The sequence below is a fragment of the Otolemur garnettii genome, unplaced genomic scaffold (genome assembly GCF_000181295.1).
Source record: "Otolemur garnettii isolate 467f Iridium unplaced genomic scaffold, OtoGar3 scaffold00047, whole genome shotgun sequence".
Classification (NCBI taxonomy): Eukaryota; Metazoa; Chordata; class Mammalia; order Primates; family Galagidae; genus Otolemur; species Otolemur garnettii.
The window spans coordinates 13,274,790-13,285,539 of NW_003852442.1; the positions used below are offsets into that span (position 1 = coordinate 13,274,790).

General features: G+C 38.0%; 1 protein-coding gene and 1 pseudogene across 7 annotated transcripts in view; both read right to left on the reverse strand.

Moving 5' to 3' along the window:
- Positions 1–10,750, reverse strand: part of NFAT5 (nuclear factor of activated T cells 5) — a 146,962-nt gene that overhangs the window by 124,886 nt on the left and 11,326 nt on the right. The gene's annotated exons all lie outside the window — the stretch shown is intronic.
- Positions 1,261–2,918, reverse strand: LOC100953459 (annotated as a pseudogene).

The window sequence follows — 10,750 nt, forward strand, 5'->3', positions numbered from 1 at the left end:
TAGGTGTACGTGGCTGGCGCCTTAGCCGGCTGAGCTATAGGCGCCGAGCCGATGAAACTACTTCAAATTGTATATGAAAACACCACACTGTACCCCATGATTGCATTTATGTACACAGCTATCATTTAATAATTAAAAAAAAAAAAGTTAACCAGTCAAAATAAAATTCTGACTAAGATTTGTTGGTTAGTTCATATATTCATATTTAGTAAGAGTGTGTACATATATAAAATATTCAAAACACACCACAAATCTAAAATTACTTTATTCATTTTTGGCAGTAATGTAAACAACTAGAAAAAAAATTGTAATAAAGCCAGGCATTTTTCATGACTCTTCACACAAAACTAAAATTGCTAATAATTTTCAGCTGGGCACAGTGGCTCATGTCTATAATCTTAGCATCCTGTGAGGCCAAGGCAGAAGGATTGATTGAGTTCAGGAGTTAGAAACTAGCCTGAGCAAGAGTAAGATCCCCATCTTCACTAAAAAAATATAAAAAATTAGTCAGGTGTTGGGGCCTGCAACTATAGTCCCAGCTGCTCAGTAGGCTGAAGCAAGAGAATCCCTGGAGCCCAGGAGTCTGAGGTTACGGTAAACTGTGACTACCCCACTGCACTCTACTCAGGGCGACAACAAAAAAGAAAAGAAAAAAAAGAGAAAAGACAATACTTGGTGTTGGCAAAGGTTCTGGGAAATTGGTCTTCCTAACGGATATAAAAACGATATAAACTCTTTGGTATCAAAATTCTAGAAAATTTGTATATGCTTTTTTCCCAGCAGTTATACTTCCATAAATTTAAATTTAGAAAAAAAGAAAACATAGCTAAGTATCAAAGATATACATGTATATAAGAATGCTCTCTTCAGAATTTCCAGAAGTATGAAACCTTGAAACACCCTCAATGTCATCAATAAGATAGTGGTTAAATAAATGATTACAAAGATCACACATCCACATTATGAAATACAATGTACCCATTCAAATAAAGACACAGATTTATTTGGACCATACGAAAGTGTACAACATGTTGCTCAGTGAAGGAAGCAGACTATAAATCATGAAAGAGCATATAGAAAATGATCTCACGTATGTAAAATAAAACATAAAAACATTACAGGTAATTGGTTATCTTTGAGAGATAAAATTTTGGTAATATTTGCTTTATTATTTGTATTTATTATATTGTTTTAAGTTTTTTTTCAAATCAAGTGATTATTAGATTTTATTGCTTTCTAATGATGACTTGATACACCCTCATTTCTAATTTTGGCATATTTCTAACCAACAAAAACATGAAAGATATAACATTATTATTTGTTGCAACTCTAATAAAGCTTAGTTTGCTACTTATTTGTCCATGGTGCCCCTACATCTCCACTTAGGAATGGTTAGTTTCTGCCATACAGAATAAGCCCATTTAAACAATTCGGATTTAAGTTTTCAATGAGAAATTACTTTCCACATAAACTCCTTCAACATCTCTAAAGTGCGACATATTATATTCTTTAAATCATGCAAATTGTTAGATAAACTTTGGTAAACTGATAAAGACACTTCAGAAAAACATATTGAAGTGATTTTATTTAAAAAGGTTATTATGTGTTGGTTGAAAAAGAGTATCAACATCAGTATCACTGAAATGACTGTAACTATAACAATATTTAAACTTTTAACAAATTCAACTTCTTTTTCATCCTTATCAGGCCAGGAACATGGCATCCTTTCTGAAGAAATTTTCATTTCAGGAATGAGCACTTTCTTAATTTGTCCAATTTCTGTTCTGCTCCATTCTTCTTTTAATACTTTGCTTATGCTAAGATAAATTTCAACAGGTTGGACCTCAGGAAGTGGTCTTTATTTCAAGATCTGCACACGCTGGTGAACATCATCAACTTTTTCAAAAAATTTCAGTGGAGGCTCTTCTTGTAAAGACGTTATCAGTCATTAGTTCAAGCTGCTGCGCTCTCATTTCTTTCATTCTTTTGATTTGTGGAGTATATTCTTTCTTTTTTTTTTTTTTTTGAGACAGAGCCTCAAGCTATCCCCCTGGGTAGAGTGCCATGGCATCACAGCTCACAGCAACCTCCAACTCCTGGGCTCAAGCAAGTCTCCTGCCTCCGCCTCCCAAGTAGCTGGGACCACAGGCACCTGCCACAAGGCCTGGCTATTTTTTTTGGTTGCAGCCATCATTGTTGTTTGGCGGGCCTGGGCTGGATTCAAACCCGCCACCTTAGGTGTATGTGGCTGGCGCCTTAGCCACTTGAGCCACAGGCGCCGAGCCTATAGTCTTGATTCATTAGATGACCAACATCACAGAGAGCTGTTAGGAAAATTTTTTTTCTGTTCTAATGTATCACTAAGCTCCTTAAAGTACTGGAGAACAACTTCTTTATCACCTTGGACCATTTTCTCAGAATGAGATTTTTTGTTCTTCCAGCATTTCAATAAGATCTGTCCAACGTGTGTCAGTCAACTGTTCAAGCAGGTTTTGAGGCATGTCCTTTTCTTTCAGATAGGCACTTTAAAGGTCATTTATAGGATGACCGTGGTGTTGACCTATGGTAAGGCAATGACCACAAACTAATTTTTTATCCAGTAGGCAATAAACATTTAAGGGTTCAGGGCAGGTGATAATATCTGGATGGTCTTCTTGCTGGTACTTCTCAATAATAGCCCTTAATGCAAAATTAACAGGTAAAGATTTAATGCCAGTTGGAGCAATTTCAATAATACTTCTGCAGTTAGGGCACTTGAGTGGAATTTGTAAAGGTCTCCATATATAAAAATTACCAGATGCTTGAAGAACATTTTCCAAGCAATTTCTATAAAATGTATGAGAACATGGTAGTACACAAAGATCTTCAAAAATACTGTAACAGATGGAACACCTTAACTCCTCCTCAAAATTGTGCATTTTCTTTCTTTCTTTTTTTTTTTTTTTTTTTTTTGAGACAGAGCCTCAAGCTGTTGCCCTGGTAGAGTGCCGTAGTGTCACAGCTCACAGCAACCTCAAACTCTTGGGCTTAAGCAATTCTCTTGCCTTAGCCTCCCAAGTAGCTGTAACTACAGGCGTCTGGCTATTTTTTGGTTGCAGCCGTCATTGTTGTTTGGTGGGTCCAGGCTGGATTTGAACCCGCCAGCTCAGGTGTATGTGGCTGGCACCTTAGCCGCTTGAACCATAAGCACTGAGCCAAAATTGTGCATTTTCATTGGGAGAAGAGAGACTGTGCAACTTTACAGCCACCACAGCGCCAAAATGGAGCAACACAGTCCCCAGGCAGCCACTAAGAGCAGCTCTGCACTCCTGCCCTCCTCCCCCCACGCCTCCCCCCACACACACCGGGGTGTTTTAAGTTTTAAAATAAAATTTTCTCTTATAATAAAAAACAAAGCTAATTTGTACTTATTTTATTTTATTTTTGACACAGAGTTTTATTCTGTCCCCTTAGCTAGATAGAGTTCAGTGGTGTCACCATGGCTCACTACAACCTCAAATTCCTGGACTCCACATGATCTCTGAAAATATGCAATTAATGGACAAGTTAGGTGAACAATGTGCTACTAAAAAGAAAGTAGGAAAAGGGGAGGATCCTACACTGAGGACACTCCACATAATACTCTTTGTTCCAACACTAGTGATGAATATTCAAATCATTCTACATAGAAGAGGGCCTAGAATCTTTTTTTCACCAACGTCTCTATAATTTGGCATTTCCAAATGGATAAATTCTCTTTTAGGTAATATTATAGATTCCAACTTAAAATGATTTTTCCAAAAGAATTTATCTCTCAAAAGTTTTTCAATTCACTCATACAATAAAGGACTGCTAAATTTTACTTCTTTTTATTTTAATTTATTTGCTTATTTATTTATTTAGAGACAGAGTCTCATTCTGTTGTCCAAGCTAGAGTGCAGAGTTGTCCAAGCTAGTGTCCAAGCTAGAGTGCAGTGTTGTCCAAGCTAGTGTTGTCCTAGGTAGAGTGTTAAGAGTGTTGTCCTAGCTCACTGCAACCTCAAACTCCTGGGCTTAAGAGTTCTCCTGCCTTAACCTCCTAAACAGATGTGACTATAGGAACACTCCACCGTGGCTGGCTAATTTTTCTAATTTTTGTAGAGATGGGGTCTTGCTATGTTGCTCAGGATGTTCTTGAACTCCTGTCTTCCAGTAATCGTCCCATTCACTTTCCCTAAGTGCTAGGATTACAGGCATGAGCCACCATGCCCAGCCTTATTTCTAAATGTATTTTATTTGGGAGATCCTAAAATACAATTTGCTTCTTGGCTAGTTGACAGTTGATGTTTCTGATAAGGACAAACGAGAGAACAGCATACATCTAAATTTAACAGGAGATGCACTTTTAGGTTTACATACAAATCAGTAAACAATTACATATGGGGGGATAGAATTACTTTCGCTCTAGGTTACTTTTCTATTTTTAGGATTAGCAATCATTTCTCTTCTAAAGTTTGCCACCCCACCAGCCCATCATAATCCTACCAAGTTAAGTATTGGTAATCCTGACTAGAGACCTCATCTTAAGTATTCTTAGAAGTTAGTTTCTATAATGGGGAAATATTAAGCTTATAGGTCAATCAGTTATCCATTAAGAAATTATTTGGCAAAAGTATAACTCATTTTATAAGAATTACTATAAATTACCAAATTGCCTAATTTAAACTTAATACACAGTTATTTGTTAATAAAATCTATTTGTGCATAGCTAATATGCATTTTACCAATAAACAAACTGGTAAATGGGTTAAGATTATTATAACTTTAATAAACTAAGTCATATTCCTATTCTCTCATTTATTCTCAAATAAGCTTTTATTAAACTTTCAGCTACAGCAATAATCTAAGAAAATATTATTCTCAGAGAACTCAAATTAATCAACAAAAAAAGACTCAATAATCCCATATAATACTGGATAAGAGACATGAATAAAATCTTCTCTAAGACAGACAAATGACTAACAAACATGAAAAAATGCTCAGTGTCCCTAATCAGAGAAACGCAAATCAAAACTACCCTGAGATGTCACCTAACCCCAGTGAGAATGGCTCACATCACTAAATCTCAAAGCTGCAGATGCTGGCGTGGATGTGAGAAAACGGAACACTTTCATACTGCTGGTAGGACTGCAAACTAACTCAATCTTTTTGGCAGGAAGTATGAAGAATCCTCAAGAAACTCAAATAGACCTCCCATTTGATCCTGCATTCCCATTACTAGGCATCTACCTGGAAGAAAAAAAATCATTTTATCATAAGGACATTTGCACTAGACTGTTTATTGCATCTTAATTTACAATCACCAAATTGTGGAAACAACCTAAATGTCCACCGACCCAGAAATAGATTAACAAACTGGGGTATAGGCTGAGCGCCTGTGGTTCAAGAGGTTAAGGTGCCAACCACATACACCCCAAAAGTTGGCAGGTTCAAATCCAGCCCAGGCCTGCCAAACAACAATGTGGCTGCAACCAAAAAATAGCCAGGCGTTGTGGCAGGCACCTGTAGTCCCGGCTACTTGGGAGGTGGAGGCAGGAGAATTGCTTGAGCCCAGGAATTGTGAGCTATGATGCCACAGCACTCACCCGGGGCGACAGCTTGAGGCTCTATCTCAAAAAAAAACCAAAAACAAAAAAACAGGCTGGGGTATATGTATACCATGGAATACTATTCAGCCATTAAAAAAGACGGAGACTTTACATATCACAAGAATGGAGAAGCAAGAATTCAATGTACTCAATTCTAATATGAAGGCAGTACATGACCTAATACAATGCGGGGGGTAGGGGAATAAGGGAGGAGGGAGGAGGAAAGGAGTATTTGGGGGGGGTCACAGCATATAGCACACCTCCTGGGGGTGGAACACAATTATAAAAGGGACTTTATCTAACCAATGCAGTCAGTGCAACCTAATTCTTTGTATCCTCAATGAATCCCAAACAATAAAAGAAAAAGAAGAAAATATTCTCTCTTTTTTTTTTTTTTTTTTTTGAGACAGAGCTTCAAGCTGTCCCCCTGGGTAGAGTGCTGTGGCACCACAGCTCACAGCAACCTCCAACTCCTGGGCTCAAGCGAGTCTCCTGCCTCCGCCTCCCAAGCAGCTGGGACCACAGGCGCCCACCACAACGCCCGGCTATTTTTTGGTTGCAGCCGTCATTGTTGTTTGGCGGGTCCGGGCTGGGGATTCAAACCCGCCACCTTAGGTGTACGTGGCTGGCGCCTTAGCCAGTTGAGCTATAGGAGCCGAGCCGAAAATATTCTCTTAAATAGAAAGTTTCTAGTAGTTGAGGACCAGTGAAGTGAAATTAAAGAAAAATAAGCACTTTAATGTTCACACAAAACACATACACTACCTAACAATTCCTCTTAACCAGGTCTTTTGAGGAATATAATTATTTCTAGATTTAATCTAGCAGTTACCCAAGGTCCTCACTAACCCCTACCAATGTCTAATTAATAATACAAATACAAAGAGAACAGCTTTGTGAGATTTAGTAGGGTTTATAGTTTCCATAGCTACTAAAGTATGTCTCACTTCACTAATGCAGCTTTTCTTCTTCCTGGCTCACTGCCACTATTCTGTGACATTTATTGGAAAACTGCAATCCTCTTGCTACTATTAAATATAAACATTTGCTTTCCAGAAATCAACAAAATGAATCAACCATGCCTATTAATAGTAAAATAAATTCCAATCCAAATGAGGTTAATATATCTACTTCATGAATTTTCAAAGTCATTTGTAGTATAGGCTGCCTTGTCAAAATTTAGTTTTTGATTATCAAAACTTTAGCACAGTTAGTAGTATTTAGGTCATCCCTTTTACTTGTGAAGCTAAAAGATTTTCGGTCTCCTCTAGAAAGTAACAAATTCACACTCTATGAAAACAGAAGAAAAAAACCATAAATAACAGACAACGAAAATAGTATACTCTTTCTACATGCTGTCACATAATTATCTGTCTCATAAATTTTATAAACAAAAGTTGGTATATCTCACTTTTTTTCATAATAAGGGTTATTTTTATTTTCTTTATGCTTTTTGTATTTTCCAAAATTTCTGTAATAAACATTTATACTTTAGCAATCAAAAGAAAGTATAATTAATGTTTTTTTAATTCTATACAAATGCTAATTAGATTTGTAATTATAATTTCAGACTAATATTAGGGTACAATCAGGCTACACTGTTTGCATTTGTTAGGTAAGGTCCCTATTGTAGTTGTGCCCCACACCCAGGTGTGCCATATACCCTTACATTGAGCCCATTAGGTGAAAGCAAACCCTCCTCCTCCTTCCCCTCAACTTGAATTGACTTTTTCTCTTGTATGAGTATGTATGTATTAATTAGTTCATCTGCTCACTTTTTATTAGTATTGAGTACACTGGCTAATTGTCTTTTCCATTCTTATGCTATTTTACTAAAGAGAATGTTCTCCAATTCTATCCAGGTTAATTAATACAAAAGATGCAATGTCTCTATCATATGATAATTCTGTTTCACTTTTTTTGGGAAACAACTTGTTTCTCACAGCAGCTATACCATTTTACATCGCCACTAGCAATACATAATGAAAGCTACTTTTATTAGAGACAACTCTACTAAAAAAATCAAGTATATAAATTCTATTCTGTTTTGAAACACTGCTATGTGTTTAACTCTTCCCATATATCTGTATGTGTGCGTGTATGAATATATATGTGTATATGTATTTACACAAAAACTTTATTAAAATATACTTCACAGGGCTTTCCACTTGGGATTCCCCCTCCACTGCCAGAGGGTTCTGTGCCTCCTCTTTTGCTTATCAATCTTTCTGTCAATAAACCCTATCCTTTCACTAAAAAAATTTAAATTTAAATATATGTATATATAAGTCACATTCAACTTCCAAGGATGCAAAAAAATGTGTACATATTATCTGTGCATTACTGGACCCTGATGATAACCACTTTGAGCACCTCTTGGAATTGCAGAAGTCAAATGTAACTTGTATTCTTTTGTTGTTATAAGCATATACTTTATATTACAATTTTAACAGTTTTTTACTTTTTAGAATATGTATAAATTTTTCTGGCACTCTCTGTACTTAAAGTATACAATTAGATGGCTTTCAGAATAGTTTGTGGCCATCACCACAATAAATTTTAGAACATTATTATTCCAAAAAGAGTTCTATGCCCTTTAACTATCATTCTCCTACTCTCCAGTCTCATCCCAACACCTAAGAGGCACTGATTTACTTTCTGCCTCCATAGATTTGCCTATTTTGTGTATTTCTTCTTGTCATTTTTTAAGAGAGAGTCTCACTGTGTTGCCCCACCTACAGTGCAATGGTGTAATCATAGCTCACAGCAATCTCAAACTCTTGGCCTCAAGTGATCCTCTTGCCTCAGCCTCCCAAGTAGCTGGGACTACAAGTGCCCACCACAACACCCAGCTAATTTTTCTGTTTTTAGTAGAGACAGGGTCTCGTTCTTGCTCATGCTGGTCTGGAACTCCTGAGCTCAAGCAATCCATTCTCCTCAGCTTCCCAGAGTGCCAGGACTATAGTATAGGTATGAGCCACCATACCCGCCTATTTTGTATATTTCATATAAACTGCATTATATAACAGGTACTCTTTTGTGATTCATGTGTTTTGAAGGCCCATCCGTGTTGTAGCATGTATCAGTACTTCATTCCTTTTCAAGGCCAAATTGATATTCTATTGTATGGAATTCTACATTTTATTTATCCATCCATTCATCAGTTCATCTGTGATGTTTTCTCATTTCAGCTGTTATGAACAATGTGTTATGAACATTCACATACATGTTTGTATACAGATACATGTTTTCATTTCTCTGGGGTATATATCTAGAGATGAAATTCCTAGATGAAACAGTAACTTTGTTGTTTTTTTTTTTTTTGAGACAGAGCCTCAAGCTGTCCTCCTGGGTAGAGTGCTGTGGTATCACAACTCACGGCAACCTCCAACTCCTGGGCTCAAGCGAGTCTCCTGCCTCCACCTCCCAAGTAGCTAGGACCACAGGCACCTGCCACAACGCCTGGCTATTTTTTTTGGTTGCAGCCATCATTGTTGTTTGGTGGGCCCAGGCTGGATTCGAACCGGCCACCTTAGGTGTATGTGGCTGGTGCCTTAGCCACTTGAGCCACAGGCACTGAGCCAGTAACTCTTTGTTTAACTTTTTGAGGAATTATCAGATTCTCTTCCAAGGTGGCTACACCATCTTACATTCCTACCAGCAGGGTAATGATTTCTCTACACTCTTACCAACACTTGTTAATAGCTGGTTGATGACAGTGATCCTAGCAGGTGTAAAGTGGTATCTCATGAGGTTTTGATTCGCACTTCCCTAATGATTAATAATGCTAAAGTGAACATCTTTTCTTATGTATGTACAGGTATTTTTTTTACTGTATAAATGCTTTTCTATGAAAACATTTATATTCAGCAATATTTATAAAAAATGTTAAAGTCAATATGTTCTTAAATACATAAGCCTTGGTCTCACCCTAACTGCTGAGCCAAAGGTGTGAATTTTTAACTCTATAAACCCCAGATGTTATCACTATCCAGAATCCTACAGAGAACCACAAAGTTTGTCTTCTAATTTGAATGTTTTGCAGACCTCCTCTATTAAATACAATACAATCTTTAAAAAAGAGGAAAAAAACAGCTCTTCCAAATTTTGGCAGACCTTTCCTCAGATTATTTCCATCATTTTATTAACACTTAAAAAACAATGGTTGAGGCTAGGCGCCTGTAGCTCAGTGACTAGGGCACCAGCTACATGCACCAGGGCTGGTGGGTTCAAACCTGGCCTGGGCCTGCCAAATAACAATCACAACTACAACCAAAAAATAGCCAGGTGTTGTGGCAGGCACCTGTAATCCCAGCTACTTGGGAGGCTGAGGCAACAGAATCACCTGAGCCAAAGAGTTTGAGGTTGCAGTGAGTTATGATGCCACAGCACTCTACCCAGGGCGACAACTTGAGACTCTGTCTCAAAAAAAAAAAAAAACAAAACAATGGTTGAGAATAGGCACAGTTTCTCACACCTATAATCCTAGCACTTTGGGATCCTGCCAATGCAAGAGGATGATTTGAGTCCAGGAGTTTGTAACCAGCGTGGGCAACAGTGAGATATTATCTCCATAAAATATAAAAATTGACTAGGCATGGTGGTGTACACCTATAGGCCCAGCAAGATGATCACTTGAGCCTGGTAGTCTGAAGGTGGAATAAGCTATGATGATGCCACTGCACTCTAGCCTGAGACACACACCAAAATTCTGTCTTTAAAAAAAAAACAAAACACAAAACAAAATGACTGAAAAAGAATGAAGGCCAGACGCAGTGGCTCACTCCTGTAATCCTAGCACTCTGGGAGGCCTAGGCAAGTTGACTGCCTAAGCTCAGGAATTCGAGACCAGCCTGAAGAAGGGCAAGACCCTGCCTCTAAAAAAAGCCAGAGGTTGTGGCAGGTGCCTGTAGTCCCAGCTACTCAGGAGGCTAAGGCAAGACGATTGCTTGAGCCCAAGAGTCTGAGGTTGCTGTGAGCCATCATGCCACAGCACTCTACCAGGGGCTCTACCAGCAATGACAAAGTGAGACTCGGCCTCAAAAGAAAAAGAAGAAAAGAAAGAAAGGAATGAAAAAGAGAAAGAAGGCTCGGCGCCTGTGGCTCAAGCGGCTAAGGCGCCAGCCACATACACCTAAGGTGGC